The sequence below is a fragment of the Mauremys mutica genome, chromosome 1, assembly GCF_020497125.1.
Source record: "Mauremys mutica isolate MM-2020 ecotype Southern chromosome 1, ASM2049712v1, whole genome shotgun sequence".
Taxonomy (NCBI): Eukaryota; Metazoa; Chordata; order Testudines; family Geoemydidae; genus Mauremys; species Mauremys mutica.
In genome coordinates, this window is record NC_059072.1 from 106598927 (window position 1) to 106616903 (window position 17977).

Here is a 17977-nt window from a genome sequence, read left to right on the forward strand (position 1 = left end):
ATTACATAACTTTTCCTTATTCACTTTCTCCACATCACTCATGATTTTATGTATCTCTATCATATCCTCCCTTAGTCTCCTCTTTTCCAAGCTGAATAGTCCTAGCCTCTTTAATCTCTCCTCATATGGGACCCGCTTCTCTGAACCTTTTCTAGTGCCAGTATATCTTTTTTTGAGATGAGTAGACCATATCTGTACGCAGTATGCAAGATGTGGGCATACCATGGATTTATATAAGGGCAATAAGATATTCTCTGTCTTATTCTCTATCCCCTTTTTAATGATTCCAAACATCCTGTTTGCTTTTTTGACTACTGCTGCACACTGTGTGGACATTTTCAGATAACTATTCAGGATGACTCAAAGATCTTTTTCCTGATTAGTTGTAGCTAAATTAGCCCCCATCATATTAAACTGTTGTATGTAACCTATTGCTTAAATCAGCCTCTGTACAAGATGATTGATGGATAGCTAATGTAACCTGGATTTTTAAAAAATGGTCCAGTGGTGATCCTGGCAAGTAGAGGCTGATAAGCCTAACTTAAATACCAGGCAAATTGGTGGAAATTATAGTAAAGAAAAGAATTATCAAGCCAATTAACATGATATGTTTGGGAAGAGTCAACAAAACTTTTGTAATGGGAAATCATGCCTCACCGATTTATTAGAATTCTTTTGTGGTATCAACAAACATGGACAAGGGTGATCCTGTGGTTATAATGTACTTGGACTTTCAGAAAATCTTTAACAAGGTCTCTCACACAAAGTAAGTAGTCATGGGATAAGAGGGAAAGTCCTCATGAATCAGTAATGGGTTAAGAGATAGGAAACAAAGGAGAGGAATAAATATCAGACTCCCCCAAGGATCTGTACTGGTACCAGTTCTGTTCAACATATTCAAAAATGATCTGCAAAAAAGTGATTTGCCAGTGAGGTAGCAAAATTTGCAGAGGATACTAAGTTACTCAAGAAAGTTAAGTCTGAAGCAGACTGCAAAGAGTTACAAAGGGATCTAAAAAAAACTGGGAGATTGGGCAACAAAATGGCAGATGAAATTCAATGTTGACAAATGTATAGAGCCCTCTGCAGATACAAATTTATATCTGTGGATGCGAATATCTGCAGATATAAATTGGTGTCCTTGGAACTGCAGGGCTCTCTCTGGTACTGCAGCAGTGAAAGTAGCAGAATGTGGGTCTACCACTCCCAGAAGCCTGTGCCCCGTGCCGGCAAATTCTCCAGCATGGCTGTACCACCTCCAAACAGGAGGCACAGATAGCTGCATGGAAGGGCTGGGAGTGGGACTGGGGGCGGTACAGCTGCATGAGAAGAGCTGCCGGTGAGGAGCGCTGGTTCCTGGGAGTGGTGGCCCTATGTTCTACTCCTTTCACTGCTTTGGTTCCTGGGAGAGCCCTGCGGTTCCACGGATACCAATTTATATCCACAGATATCCGTATGCGCAGATATAAATTTGTATCCACAAATGCAAAGTAATGCAGATTGGAAAACAATCCCAATTACACATACAAAATGATGGGGGTCTCAATTAGCTATTACCACTCAAGAAAGATTTTGGAGTCACCATGGATAGTTCTCTGAAAACGTCTGCTCAGTATGCAGTGCAGTCAAAGAAGCTAAAAGAATGTTAGGAACCATTAGGAAAGGGATAGATAATAAGACAAAGTATCATAATGCTATTATATAAATGCATGGTATACCCAGACCTTGAATACCATATGCACCCCACCTCAAAAAAGATATTATAGAATTGACATAGTACAGAGAACAAAAATCATTAAGGGTATGGAACAGCTCCATACAAGGAGAGATTTAAAAGAATGGGACTGTTCAGCTTGGAAAGAGATGACTAAAGGAGGAATATGGTATATATGTCTTTAAAATTATGAATAGTGGGGAGAAAATAAATAAGGAAGTGTTATTTACCCCTTCAACATAACATGATCCAAAGGTCACCCAATTAAACTAATATGCAGTAGGTTTATAACAATCAAAAGGAAGTACTTCTTCACACAACACAGTCAGCCTATGGAATTCATGGCCAGAGGATGCTGTGAAGGCCAGAAGTATACCTGGGTTCAAAAGAGAATTAGATAAGTGCAAGGATCATAGAATATCAGGGTTGGAAGGGACCTCAGGAGGTCATCTAGTCCAACCTCCTGCTCAAAGCAGGGCCAATCCCCAACTAAATCCCCAAATGGCCCCCTCAAGGATTGAATTAATAACCCTTGGTTTAACAGACCAATGCTCGAAACACTGAGCTCTCCCTCCCTCCTATCAATAGCTATTAGCCAAAATGGTCAGGAACATAACCCCATAACCCCATCCGTAAACCTCTGCCAAAACCTGGGAATGGATGAGAGGAGATGGATCACTCTATTAACTGCCCTGTTCTGCTTACTCCCTATGAACCATCTGGTATCAACCACTGTCTGAAGACAGGATACTAAGCTAGATGACCATTGCTCTGACCCAGTATGGCCATTCATATGTTCTTAACATAGCATACAATAGGTGTGACTATGCAAAAAAAATGTCCATTTCTTAATAAAAAGGGAGGGAGTGTTCTCTCCATAGCAAAGCACTGAAAAAGTTAAACTTAGTTATGAAAAGAATACTTTAAAAGAAAATAACTCTCAGTAAACATGACTTAAGCCTGGACCAGGAAGGGCAAATGATTGCCAGAAAAAATTGGATCCTGCTAGGCCTCATATACAATTAAATAGTGATTTCCTTAGATCCTACTGTGTGGAGGAACACTTTCCAAAAATTGTCACACCTGGCGGAGCCTGTTAATTGGACATATTGTTGCCAGTTATACTGAAATAAAAGTGTCTCCACCAGAGTGCAGAGATGTTATAGAATAACCGATTCACAGCACTGCATTTTTGTCCCCATTTATGGGATTTCTTGCACTCCAGTTTATTCCAGTTGATTCACCACTGTACACTAAACACTTATTTCTCAATAACCATACTGAGTAAGCAAATCACAGGAGCATAGAAATTGCCATGTCGGTGTCCATCTGGTTCACCAATGGTTCATCTCCAACAGCCACCCGCACCAATTTCTACAAAAGGTGCAATAAACCCTGAAGCAGGCAGATGTTTTACTATAGCAACACTGGACATTCTGATTTTCCAGATATCCAGCCTGTTTGGAGTCCTGCTAAGCTCGAACCTCATTGATATTGTGTCAATGAGTTCCAGACTGCTCATTGTGTTGAAAATTATTCTAATGATTTTGTTTTCAAATGATGGAAATATTTATATTGGTTCTTGATGCTATAAAGCCCAGCCCCGATCATCCCTTCTGCAGGATAATTTCTGGATTCCCTTCGGAAGACTCACCCCTAACACTGTCTCAAGTTTCAGAGTTTTGTCCCCACCAAGCGTAGCAGATTTTTGTGACCTGAGTCCACCACCTGTACCCAACTCCACCCCTAGTTCCATCAGACCCAAGCTCCCATGGATGTCCCCACTCTCTTCCCAGACATCACTTCACCACCCAGAGACCCTCAAAGGGGGTTGCTCAAGGCTTTAATATCCAGTTTTGGTCCCCCTACTACAGAAGGGATGTGGACAAATTGGAGAGAGTCCAGCAGAGGGCAACAAAAATGATTAGGGGGCTGAGGCACATGACTTATGAAGAGAGGCTGAGGGAACTGGGGTTATTTACTCTTCAGAAGAGAAGAATGAGGGGGGATTTGATAGCATCCTTCAACTACCTGAAGCGGGGTTCCAAAGAGAATGGAGCTTGGCTGTTCTCAGTGGTGACAGATGATAGAACAAAGACCAGTGGTCTCAAGTTGCAGCGGGGGAAGTCTAGGTTGGATATTAGGAAACACTATTTCCCTAAGAGGGTGGTGAAGCACTGGAATGGGTTACCTAGGGAGGTGGTGGAAGCTCCATCCTTAGAGGTTTTTAAGGTCCGGCTTCACAAAGCCCTGGCTGGGATGATTTAGTTGGTGTTGGTCCTGCTTTTAGCAGGGGAGTGGACTAGATGACCCCCTGAGGTCTCTTCCAACCCTGATATTCTATGATTCTATGATAGGGCTACAGAGAAAGAGAATGACATGCATTCCTCCAGGCCACACCTCTCATCTGATCATTTCTCCCCCCAATCTTCCCAGTCTCTCTGCCACAGATAGGCCTCCATAAAGTGGAGGGAAGTGTTCTGCAAAGGAAACTGAGTCTTCTTCATTGAAGTGAAGACATCTTTGAGTGGACAGTTTCCCCCCTCCATAGATTTCAAGGGGCATAATCTGATTCTCCATCTTTACAAAAAAACCTAAATCTGGGGCTGATTTGATCTGATGTCAGGCTAATAAATGGTTTAAACCAAAATAATAGAAAGTGGAGAAAGACACCTACTTCTTTTATATATTTGTCTGTTTTTCAAACGAAGGGTAGAACTGAGCCCTTTGAGTCTGCCTCGTGTTATCTGCGATTATCATTTCCTTGTTTTGAGTACTATATTTATTTCTATTTTTAAAAGCTTTTAAAAATCCTCTACATTTCCATAAGAACCCTGCAAAACACCTCACATACATCAAACACATGCAGATGTTCATCTGTGCCATGGATGTATAAAAATGAAGAGACCAGGAATGAGCTGGGGTTGGAATGAAAAGGAAATTGTTTCCTACCAATCTTTAGCATGCATGGGTTATCAAACTGCAGCGCAGGCTTGTGGGATTTATTCCTGTCTCACCTCTCCACACATTTGCAAAAGGATATGCATTCAGGGCCACTAATCTAAGAAAAGAGTTTGCAGTGAAGTGAGACAGCATGACAAGCAATATAGGTAATGGAAGAGCTTTGCAGTCCCACAGAAAAACATTTTTGCTTTTGTTTCATATAGTTTTGGTTACATGCCTGTTATTTGAATCCAAGCCAGCACCTGCTGTGACTATGCAGTTGATATCACAGAAGGATTGAAACTCCTCAGAGTGCTGTCAACATTAAAGCATCTTTGATTAAAAAAAAAGAATGATTTACTTCTGCTTTTCAAATGTTTTCATCTGCATTATTCTTGGTTGAGTCAAGAGTTTCCTTTCTATTCACCTCTACTCATTTTTATATTCTATAGATAGGGCTAGGAGCCCACTTTATCTGGGGGAAGAGGGAGCATAGTAGGAACTTCAACCCACATTTGTGGGATGTGCATTTTCCCCTACATTCAAGATATCCCAAAATAAACCTGATACTCCACAAACAAAAGGTTTCATGCCAACCAACAGCTAATGTTACAATTGTATTGCTCAACCCACCCAGACCCCATAAAAAAGAGATCTTCCTCTGAATTGCCTCCCAATAATTACATCAGTGTATAGCTCAGGATTTTATTAGAAAACAGCATCTCACATTTATATCAGGGAACTAGGAGTTGCTATTTATTTGTACAGTATAGTGTTGATTGTGCGAATTAATTTTGAGTGGTGATAGTTTTAGCACTGCTAACGGGTGCCAATAACATACAATATGTAACCATTAATGCTGCAGGGTTTTAATTAGTATGTTGCAGACAGAAAGGATGCTAAGTTAGCATCATTATTCACAAACAGTTACTGTTTCAATTTGTTATGATACACATATATTTCAGTCTCTCTTTTCTCTTTTTAATTGTTGCTCCATGCTATTTGTGTACTGTATTGCTCCCTTAAATGCTGTCTAAAAGATGCTATTATTGTATGATTGATGATTAAACATATATAATTAGAGGTGGAATTCCCCTTCAGTAAAATAGCAGGCTGAAAATCCACCAGTGAACTTTTCATGTCACATCAGAGGAGTCCCCATGTGTGTAAGTATCTTGCTAAAGAGGAAAAGTAAAAACAACTTTTAAGAATCAGTCAAATGGAACAAGAATGAATATATATGGACCTAATCCCACCTACTGCACTTTCCCTATAATATGGAAAAAATAAGTTAAAATTATTTAGACAAGTTTTAGAGGTCTTCTAGTTGCCAGGCCTGATGACATATATCCTAGAATACTCAAAGAGCTGACTGAGGAGATATCTGAGCCATTAGCAATTATCTCTGAAAAGTCATGGAAGACTGGAGAGATTCAAGAGGACTGGAAAAGGCCAAATATAGTGCCAATCTATAAAAAGGGGACTAAAGGACAATGCTGGGAACTACAGGCCAATCAGCTTAATTTCAGTATCCAGAAAGATAATGGAGAAAATAATTAAGCAATCAATTTGCAAACACTGAGAAGATAATAAGGTGATAAGTAACAGTCAGCATGAATTTGTCAAGAACAAAATGTGTCAGACAAACCTATTAACTTTCTTTGACAGGGTAACAAGCCTTGTGGATAGAGGGGGAAAGCCTTAGTATATCTTGACTTTAGTAAGGCTTTTGATATTGTCTTGAATGACCTCATTAACGAACAAGGGAAATTCAACCTAGATCGAGCTACTGTGAGGTGGGTGCATAAGTAGTTGGAAAACCATTTCCCAGAGAAGTTATCAGTGGTTCACAGTCAACCTGAAAGGGCATATTAAGTGGAGTCCCACATGGATCAGTCTTGGGTCTGGTTCTGTTTATTATCTTTATAAATGTATTCTCTATGCCATTATCTAATTCACTGATGAAGTTTGAGGATGATACCAAGCTAGGAGGGGTTGCAAGTGCTTTGGAGGATAGTATTAAAATTCAAAATGATCTGAACAAATTGGAGAAATGGTCTGAAGTAAATAGGACAAAATTCAATAAGGACAAGCAGGACACAATAAGTAATTCTTCCGTTCTACTGCATGCTGATACAGCCTCAACTGGAATATTGTGTCCAGTCCTGGACACAACATTTCAGGAAAGATGTGGACAAATTGGAGAGAGTCCAGAGGAGAGCAACAGAAATGATTAACGATCTAGAAAACATGAGCTATGAGAAAAGATTGAAAGAACTGGTTTGTTTAGTCTGGAGAAGAAAAGACTGAGGAGGGACAGGATAACAGTTTTCAAGTGCATTAAAGAGAACATTTTTTCTTCCTCCTCCTTGTAAAAACCTTTTACCTCTGAGGATAAGACAAGAAGCAGTGGACTTAAATTGTAGCAAGGGACATTTAGGTTGGACATTCGGAAAATCTTCCTGTCAGGGTAGTTAATCACTGGAATAAATTGCCTAGAGAGGTTGTGGAATCTCTCATATTAGAGATTTTTAAGAGCAGGTTAGACAAACACCTGTAACCGATGTTCTAGATAGTACTTAGTCCTGCCTTGAGTGCAGGGGATTGGACTTGAAGACCTCTTGATGTCCCTTCCAGTCCTACTATTCTATGGCTCTATGAAGTGGCTGCAGGTCCACAGTCCAAATAAAGCAGGATGGGTCAAATGCAAGGCTAATGATCTAGCCTCATTTAAAAAACCTCCAAACACCTAATTGGTTTGTAGAAGTGGAACCAGGCTACCATTCCAGTACAAATGGCTGCTCCATCAAGAATACTGCCAACCCTCATGCTGCATGAAGTATCCTGGTGAAAGACAGTCTCTGGAAGTCAGGATGTGAAAACATTTGAAGTATTTTCTTACTTCCAGCATCAAAGTCAGTTATTGGAATGTGAGCACAAGGTTTCAACTATCAAAGATCTTGCAGATCATGAGGGAGATGGGCAACCATGGACTTGAAATCTCGGTCATCAGTGAAAGCGGACTGAGAGAAGCAGATAAGGAGTGCTTCAAGCAAGAGCAAAAACATTTCACCTATTCAGCTTGAAGAGGGAGTAGCATTCATTCTGACAGATGCTGTAAAAAACATCACTAATCAGCTGGAAGGTTATCAACTAACATGGTATAGACCAGATTCCAAACCAGATTCCTAAAGATGTCAATCATACACTGCTATGCTCTGACAGAAGAACACAATGATGAGGGAAAAGTTAAGTTCTATAATTTCCTCCAAAGTGTGATTGACAGAATACAAAAACATAATTTACTACTTATGATGGGCAACTTTAATGCTAAAATAGGGTGTGACAACCAAGGAATGGAAAGAGCAATGGGGAAGCATGGGTGGGAATCATTAACCAAAATGACAAGAATGTCAGAGAAGTACAAGAAAGCAGACAAAGCAGTAGAAAGCAACACAAGGAAAGGTAAATGGAGATCTGTTAAAGATCCAGCAACAGAAGCTGCAGCTGCTGCTCTAATAGGAAACTGGAGTCATTTACCAAGTGACTAAAACCCTATGTGGAAACTTCAAAACAGGAAATGGGACAATAAAAAGTAAAGATGGAAAAATGTTTACAACTGAGGTAGGAACAGAGCAGATGGAAAAAGCACTTCAAATAAACCCTCAACAGACCTAGCACTAGAGTTTGATAAAACATGTGATTAACTCGGTATCAATATTGGTCCAACAGAGATGCTAGAAGTACAGGCTGCAATCAAGAAGCAGAAAAACAACAAATCGGAAGGAGATGATTAGATCACAGCAGAAATGCTAAAAGCAGTTGACACTACCACCCTAAGAAAAGTGGCAGAGCTGTTCAGTGAAGTCTAGGAAAGAGATCTCGACTGACCAGTGGAAACATGGAATAACTGCCAGAATACCCAAGAGGGTGATCTTATTGATAAGAATTGAAGAGACGTTACACTACTATCTGTTGTAGGGAAAGTCTTCTGTAGTGTTATAAAGAGGATGAAGGAGGCAGTGGATGCAAAGCTTACAAAGAACAGGTTGGATTCAGGGCCAAGAGATCGTGTGTAGATCAGATAGTCACATTAAGAACCATCTGAATGGCAAATTCCCCCTTCAATTTAGTTGATTTTCAAAAGGCATTTGATAGCCGGCATAGATGTACATTGTGGAATATTCTTCAATCTTATGGAATTCCAGCTAAAATCATCAACATCAAAGATCTGTACAGTGATGCAAAGTGTGCTGTCTGAACAACCAGACATGAGTGTTCAGTGTGGACTCTGACATGAAACAGGACTGCTGCTTTTTGGCATTGCCAGAGACTAGATAATGAAGATGTGTATTAGCAACACAAACAGTGGCATAGCACGTACAGATGGAAATTCTCTTAGATATAGACTTTGCTAATATTGCACTATTGAGTGGCACTCCTGAAAAGTTATGAACATAGGCAGACCCCTTAGCAAAAACAGCAGCCCAAGCGGGGCTCAAAATCAGTTACACCAAAATGTCCTTGAAACCTAGATGTCAAGCAGTGATACCTTATTAGAAGGCAAAAACCATCAAGCAAGTCAAACAATTAATTTACCTGGGCAGCGCCATACTAACCAACGGAGACCTCAAGAAAGAAGTGACATCGGGGATAGAAAAGGCATCACCAGTGGTCACTAAACTCCACCTGTGGTAATCAATGATATACAGCACCAAAACAAAACAGAGTCAACTCAACTCACATACATTCTGTGCTAACATATAGCTGCAGGAGCTGGAGAGCTGTTAAAATGTCAGCTAGAAAACTAGAAGACTTTGAAAATAAGTGCCTACAAAGATTCTGGGAATTGGATGGAGATGCAATTGTCAATGAAGAGATCTGAGAAATTATCAACCACCAGCTCTTCTCCATTAGAAGAAGAAAGCATTGGACATATTTGGGGTGTGTACTCCAGATGCCAACCCACAATGAACCTGTCATGTGGAAACCAAGTGGTGCAGGAAAACAAGAGCAGGCAAGAGAAACCCTATGAAGAACTTATAGCAGAGAGGGCAGAACAGTCAACCTCAGCACTATGATTCAGGAGCTGTGGCACACCCCATTATCAGGAGAAGTCGACAACTCGGTACTTGACAGAGTGCTTTGCATTGCTCAACAAATGATGCTCCCCATTCACCAGATCAATTAATTGTGTTGGCCAGATCCAAATGGAGATTTTTCCAGCCCTGTCCAGTCACAAAGATGGCTCTTGTGTCTTAGATTCTTAACAGAGGGAGATGGGAAAAAATTGGGATTCACAGCTCCTAGGAAAATATGCATACACTTTGCTTTGCCTCACGCTGTGGTGGCTTCAAGCAGGACCTGAATTATGATATCTTATTTGACTGTTAAATTTTTGTTCTTTGAAAATGTCAATACGTTACTGAGCCAAATCCATCTCTGGTGTTGCTCCATTCAAGTCAATTACACCATGACTTTGGGTTAGACTGGTTCCTTAAAAAAAAAAAGTCTTATCCTTCATCTCTTATTTTCTAACACTGATGTACTGGTTAGCTTGCTATGCAGCATGTCCCCCTGCTGCTGGAAAAATGACATCAGCAAAACAGAACAGGAGTACTTGTGGCACCTTAAAGACTAACAAATTTATTTTAGCATGAGCTTTCGTGAGCTGCAGCTCACTTCTTCGGATGCATAGAATGGAACACGCAGACAGGGTGTTCCATTCTATGCATCCGAAGAAGTGAGCTGCAGCTCACGAAAGCTCATGCTAAAATAAATTTGTTAGTCTTTAAGGTGCCACAAGTACTCCTGTTCTTTTTGCGGATACAGACTAACACGGCTGCTACTCTGAAATCAGCAAAACAAGTGTTGAATTCAGTTCAGGTATTTATACTTGATATATCTAAGCTTCCATGACACCTCTGGGTCTTTTGGAAAGCAACCTTATAAGCAACAGTGTTTCCCTGTCCCTACTCCCAACTTCCTTACGTGGCTTTTGAAGGGGGAAAAGAGGTAGGTGGTGTTATGGTTCATATATTAGCCTTTCATAGCCAATGTTTGTTGAACCAGGTGAACTCCACTTACAAGTTGACATTTGCAGATGTGGCCTACCACATCCTAGCTTGTTCATTTTAACCAGATTCTTAATGAGGATTCATGTGGGTTTTGGGAAGTGGGGTTGATGGCTTATATGTGAGATGGGAGGGAAGGGTATTCTAAGGGCACAAGAGAGTTACTGTGGAGGTAGAGATATTTGTTACTGGCCTTTCAGGAGTAGAAAACCAAGACTGAGCACTTTGCCAGGAGAGAGATCTGTACAATAAGAAGCTGATCGCTCTTTGGTACTTAGCTTTTATTTAAAGGAAATCTTTCGCTTTTCATTTTCTTTCTCTTCTTAAGGGAAGGTAACATACCTGATTTTGCAATTTTAATTTCATTACAGCAGGGCCATAAACTGTCAGATAAAGATTAACTATATTAAAAAGAAAAATCCACAGGTAATAACAATGTCTAAGTAGTAATTAATATTCTATTTTTGTATATACTGTACAATGAATGAACAAATTTTCTTGGCTCACCAGAAAATACTATCAATTTCACTACTGGATATTAATTCTTTCAAGTGGGAAGGGCCCTGCCCAAAGACAAGGGCTCAATATATTGACAGATTCAGGTCTGTAAAGTAAGCTGCAATTTATGCCTGATTATAAAATTCAACACTTATTTTCTCCAGATCAACACTGTTTTATTTTCTAAATTACAGGGACATTTCAGGGTAGGTTCTGATAGCAGTACCAAAAAAACACCAGACCAGTGTTTGTGGTTGATGCATTAGCAGTCACATTTGCAACAACGTTTCTACTCCAGGAAAGAGCCAATTTGAGATCTGATATATGTGCCTCCTGTGCTTCCACTCAAAGTGAAAAGAAAAGGATTATGTTTTAGCTAGAAATAAGAGGTGTTTGCCCAAGTTAGCTGTTCAAATTCACCTGGCCAACACTTAACAGGAGCACTGCTAATGAACACAGTTTAATATGTATGTTACACTTGCAGTAAACCCTGGGGCATAAGCCAGGACCAGATTAACTTTTTGTGGGCCCGGCACCAAACATATTTGTGGGCCCCCCTGGGGAATAAAGGGGCCAGCAGCAAGAGCACAGCAGGCAGGGTGGATCTGATTTAAATCACTAGTCAGGAAGACTTGATTTAATCATGGTTTTCTACGTAAAAGTGCATTCTTGTTGGTTGTTATAACCTTCATACATATTCTTCACAACTCAGAGACAGATGTAGGTTTCATTTTCAGAAGGTACACACTATACCATTTTTAAACAGTGATTTATTTTGAAAACTTTTCAGATTAGTTTTACAGCTATATCAGGAAATGAATGATTGTTTGGTTATTTCATTTACCAAAGGTAATTGAAGCAGATATTTATGAAGTCATTGGGAGGTGAACTATCTCCAATTCAACAGGTTAATCATTAATATTTGGAGGATTTTCTTGCCAGGCTGTATTAGGAGGAGAACATCACCACCAGACCGAAATTTAAATTGTTTTATTTAACTAAAACAACAAACGTTAAGTATTCTGGATATTTTTCTTCAACAGCAAACATATTTTAACAAAACATGCATATGTCCCTTGCTTCTCACATTTATCTCCAGACTTCTTCTTGTCCAGATCTATTTCACCCCCAACAATCTTCTATTCATTGAACTTTTTGAAACTTTTCACTTTTAAAGAGAAATAAGGGATTGACTCTGTGTACACAAATTTGCAGAGGGACAATAGAGTTGAGATCTGTTATTTCTCACCTCTATAGATTAATTATTTATTAAAAACATTTTTGCTGTTAACAGGCATGTTACCTCTGGAGACACAAATCCACAGTTTGAGAACTGCAAAGCTAAACATCTCTGATGGTATCTTTTAGACTGAGCACTGTGTTCCATTGAGTAGATAGAAAGATTAACCTAAATAATCTATACAGAAGCCTGGGGAACCCCATAAGATTGGGTCCCTAATCCATGAACTATTGGAACTCATTTACAAAACTTTTCTTAAACATTACATGACTATATTGTCTCATACTATAAAATTAGACTTTATAATACCTATTCCATAATGAGATATAATGCATCTTAATTAAAACTTTAGATATGTTTTTTCCTCAAATCCAATTTAAATAAAAAAATCCAATTTTTTTTTAAAGTAATTTTATTTTTATCCACCCTGACAGTGGGGCATGGGGGGAGGGGAGAAGGGAAGGATTGGTCCCCAGCTGGAGCGAGACAGGGGCCAGGGGCAAGATGAGCACAATGGGGCATGGATTAGTTCCTGCTGACTGGAGCAAGGCAGAGGCTGGGGGCAAAAAGTACAGCAGGGTGGGACCTAGAGTTAGTCCATGGAGCAAGGGAGGGGCCAGGGGTAAACTGCAGGTGCAGCAGGGCTGGGGAGGGGGTAAACAGGATCGCCCACATAGAGTGGGTACCTACCATCTCCCTGGTTCTAACCCATTCTCTTCGTCTCTTTCTGCACTGAGCTGAGGGTAGGGGTGCACTGAGCAGGGGATGCAGGGTCTGGGAGGGAGTTAGGGTGCAGGAACAGGTTGGGGTCCAGGGTCTGACAAGGAGCTAGAGTGAGGGAGGGGACTCAGGATTGGGGCAGGAGGTTGGGGTGTGGAGCGCTTACCTGGGGCAGCTCCCATTTGGTGCAAGGGGTGCAGGTGGGGATGGGGGCGTGCAGGAGCTCCCATTTGGTGGTCAGGGTGAGGGTGGGGATGTGAGGTGGTGGTGCAGGAGTCAGGGCATGAAGTGTTGGGGGGAGTCTGGGTACGTATGGGGTGCAGGAAGTCAGGATGGGGGCTGGGAGTATGTGAGGGGGTGCAGGAAGTCAGGATGGGGGCTGGGAGTATGTGAGGGGGGTGCAGGAGTCAGGGCTGGGGGTACTCCCAGGCCCAGCCCCCTGCCCTAAGCAGTTCATGGCAGGGGGCTGGAGGGGGTATGCCCCAATTACACTCTCTTCCCCAAGGCCTTCCTCTGCCTCTTCTCTGCCTCCTCCCCTGAGCAGCGAGCACGCTGCGGCTCTGCTCAGCTCCTCCCGCTCCCCTTCCTCCTCCCTCCTCCCTCGCAAGGGCAATCAGCTGTTTGGCAGCAGGGAGAGGGAAAGGGAGGGGGAGGGGCAGGAACGCAGCACACTGGGGGAAGAGGCAGGGATGGGGGAGCTTGGCAGCCAGCAGAACCAAGCTTCTGCCCCCGCAAGAGAGAGCAGCGGACAGGGGGTAGAGAAGAGTGGGCTGGGTGGGGGCTCCTTTGGACTGTGGGCCTGGCGCCATGGTAAATCCGGTACTGGCATGAGCCTCCTCCAATGTGGAGTCAATAAGGAGCTGACTGTCTATATGCAAATTTTCATATCTTTTAATGGATGCAGATCCAGATGAAAAATATAGCATTTATGGTTCTATAACCCATGGATTTGTCTCCCTCAGTGACTCTGGATTTATAAAACAGTGACTGAAATATATTTACATATGGCTAATTTTCTCATTTCAATAAGTAATCCAATAAGTTGTTTGTGTTTAACTAAAGCATACCTTCCAGAAAGACATCCAAATCTGGATTTGGAGGTATGCTTTGGTCAAACAATTTATTGAGTTCACTCAGTCAGAGAAGAGAAACATGAATATCTGACCAATCAAAACTAAGCACTGCTCACTACTCAGGCAGTCATCAAATAAAGGCAGGGAAATCATGATCCATTCATAGTATTCTATAAAGAAAAGAGTCTAAATTCATTTAAAAAAATCATTGCAAGTTATTTGCTCAGCTCTATTCTTTTCTCATCTAAATCTGATCTCATTTAGTATACTGCTTTATGTTTGGCCTACTGTTGACTAGGTAGCCAATGCAGGTTGAGACAGAATGAAAGACACAATTAGAACTAAAGACAAATGTGTCAATTGGTGAAAGTTAAACAATGATCATATTTGTTAGCAATACAGACATGGAAACCCAACCAGACAGACAAAAGTATCCTGCACCTTTCAGCAAAAATAAAGCAAGCCATGTCATTTGTGCTACCCTTAGCATCCAGATAGTCCTAGTGTTTTCAATAATTTGCTTTTTACAAACTAAAAACATAATCAAGTCCTCAGTGGGAAATAGGCATCACAGCATTAACTGCCGCAGTTCATGTGTATCACATTTAGAATATACTGAGCATTCATTAACAAAGTAACAAAAGGTATTATTTGAATACGCTGACTTCTGCCACGATGAATTATAGGATAACTATGTTCAATGAAATAAGTTAAACAAATGTTTACATTTAGGATGAAAGGGCAGTAGAATAATAAGTAAATGCAGAGTTATATTTCCAATATATTCATCACAGTGGAAGGAAATAATTCTGCATTCTTTTTCTTTCTCCCAGCTGCCAGCTGCACAACACCCAAAACACTACTGAGAGCCAAGTCCAAAGGCTTTCCCAGGATCCCAGTTGGTGGAAGTATTATACATAAGGGAGCACTCCTTTCTTTCATCCCACCTATCCAGGCCCTTCCAAGTTTCAGTCTCCTCTGGCTGTGTGAGTGAAAAGCATGGTCTTTTCCTACAGTTTGCAAACTAAGTTTAATTTGATAGATTTGATGGTTATTTGTTTTGGAATGTTGAGCCCACACTCCCAGTTACCTAATTCCCCAAATCGGTGAATGTCCATGCACTCTAATTCCAGTTATGTACTAACGCACTTCATTTCAGTACGGAGTGGCGGACCATCACTTACTGCTGTTCCCCATTATACAACATCCTCCACCCTCTTTTGGGAATATAAGACTGCCATTTCAATTTGTTAAACTAGACAACCTCTGATCCATAAAACCTTACATAGCTTGGCTACCAACAGACTGTCTCTTTTCAGGTGCTGCGGGGGCAGTTGAAATTGGCTGGAGCACTCCCCCAAATATCAAGAGGATGGTGACTGAGTATTTTCCAAGTTAACTGATTTGGGAATCAGCTGTGCCATGTCTGTTTACCTTTACAAGTCTATTGTGATAATTTGGTCTACCAATTTATCCTAGTTGCGAGCTCAACTGTGAAAAGTGAGCACAAGTTCATAAGATGTCAAAATAACCTAGAACAATAAATATGGCTGGGAAAAGGTACAGAAGGGAGATAGTAGGCATTTTTGGTTGGACTAGTGCAGTCTGATATAACTCAAGGACTGTGTTAAGATGTTTGATAAACAAGAAAAGTGTGGAATCAAAAATCAATGAGCCAAAATTGGTGTGTTGGAAAACTAGGCCTAATTAGTGACAAAATAATGAGGGGGTGAACTATTTGGCTCCTTGTTCCCCTTTGATGTCCTCAACAAAAAAACAAAACAAAACAAAACACAAAAAAAGACATTGGGAGAAAAAACTGGCTACTTGAATGAGCTTCACCATCACGGCTGCTACCCCATTCCTCTCCTCGGTCCCCAGGCCTTCATCATCCTGATCCTGAGAGAGATTCTGACCAGACCAATACACAGAGAGGGACCCACATGATGTTGCTACCTCTACCTGCCTTGGCTGAATCCCAGACACCAGCTGGAATGTGAATTTTTCCCCGCCCCCCACATCTGTCCCTTTCCTTCCCCACCTTATTTCTTCTTTCCTATCCCTCTTTTTTCCCCCTTCTTTCTAATGAGAGAGTCTTAGCTGTATATTTTACAACATTACTCATTTTCAGATGTGGGCAGGCAAAGTAAAGTACTTTTCCTTTAAATGTCTGTTTCCTTTAAGTGTTGCTGTAGCTGTGTTGGGCCCGGGATATGTGAGAGACGTGTGACCAGGAAGAGGCAATTAAAAGCAATGCCTAAACATTCCAAAGCTGGTACAAGTTTTCCAGGTCTCAGAGTGGCTGGTAAGACTCTGTACTGTGCCTGTGTTTCTCCAGCAGCGAGGATGCGCGTTGACACAACATCAGACAGAAGCTGCGTTCTCTTTTTTTTGCAATTCTTTTCTCTTCCCTCTTGTGTCTGTTTCTCTTGTTTCATCTTCTACGAAACAAAGTCAGACTTTAACAACCACAACAGTAGTGACAGCTCTGGCCCATCTCAACTAACAACATCTCTTTTCCCCCAAAGGACAATTATTGCCATCTTTGATACTGATACCATCTAAAAGACATCAAGCAAGGCATTTTTTTTTCTACAATCTCTCTCCAGCTAAAGGGACAGGGAACAAGAGATGTTAAAACAAAAGTCTTATTTAATACTTTACATTGCAAATGTTTGTCCTTTTCTATATCTTTAATAAAAATTTAAAAGGATGTTTAAGGGTGTGTTTGCCCTAGTACTAAACGGGCCTAGGTCTCCGTATCCCAAACCCCAAAACATTATTTAACACTGGTTAATGTTGGACAGTGACTGAATTATGTTAACCCCTTTGGTCCATTTATTCCTTCTGAATTTGACAAGGCAAATAACATCTCTGTTCAGGTATGAACTTGAGGGTGTATTTAGACAAGAGGGAAAACAGGCTTCCTTTGGCCTATGAGAGAGAGGCAAATAAATGTGCTTCTTAAGTTGAAGGAGAACCAGTTGGCAATTTATTAAGACTTACATTGACAAAGGCATTTTGAATCTCACAGGAGAGAATTAAGGAAAGAGAAGTTCTGTTAAGGATTAAGAACAAGAGACCAAAGGCAGTGAATAGGAGGAGAAAGTCAATTTCTCAATGCAGAAGTTTCATAATGAATTTCCCAAGAACTTGATACCGGGACTGGTGCTGATTAATATATTAATCATGATCTGGAAGATGGAGTTAAACACAACAAGGTGACAAAATGGGCTGGCCTTAGGGGTGGGCCATGGGGGTGACCATCCAGGTAGCTGTGGTCAGGGAAGCACCATGAAGCAGCGCAGACCTGCACGCTGCCGACTTTCAGGGGAGCGCCGCAAACTTGCAGACTCTTGCTCCTGGTGGATGAACGTACGTACGTGAGAGAGAGAGAGAAACAGTGATGCACAGATACTGCTCGACCTCTGCATGTTCCTCCATGACCCTCTGTGTGGCTATGGGCAGGGAGCGAGGAGCAATGCCAGAGAGAGGAGCTGCTGTTTTTCTACCCTCCTCTTATGCAGCCCAGGTGGGGAAAGTGATCTGGATGCAGGAAGCACTTGGCGTTGCTCCTCACTCCTCCCATCAGAGCCCCATAGGGGGCTGCAGAGAAGCAATGTTCTGGAGGTGACCAAGGAGTACTGCCAGCTGCTTCGTGCAACCAGGTTAGTTTCCCCATGTGGGCACAGGAAGAGAGTGCAGGGGTTAGAGG

At 41.3% G+C, this 17977-nt stretch overlaps 1 long non-coding RNA gene across 1 annotated transcript in view; it reads left to right on the forward strand.

The window, feature by feature from the left end:
* The window catches only part of LOC123351429, a 29062-nt gene extending 12234 nt beyond the window's left edge, over positions 1-16828 (forward strand). Inside the window, exons 4-5 of the long non-coding RNA XR_006574025.1 lie at positions 15096-15248; positions 16144-16828. This is a non-coding gene — a long non-coding RNA (uncharacterized LOC123351429). The remainder of the gene's footprint in view (positions 1-15095; positions 15249-16143) is intronic.
* The last annotated feature ends 1149 nt before the right edge of the window (positions 16829-17977 follow it).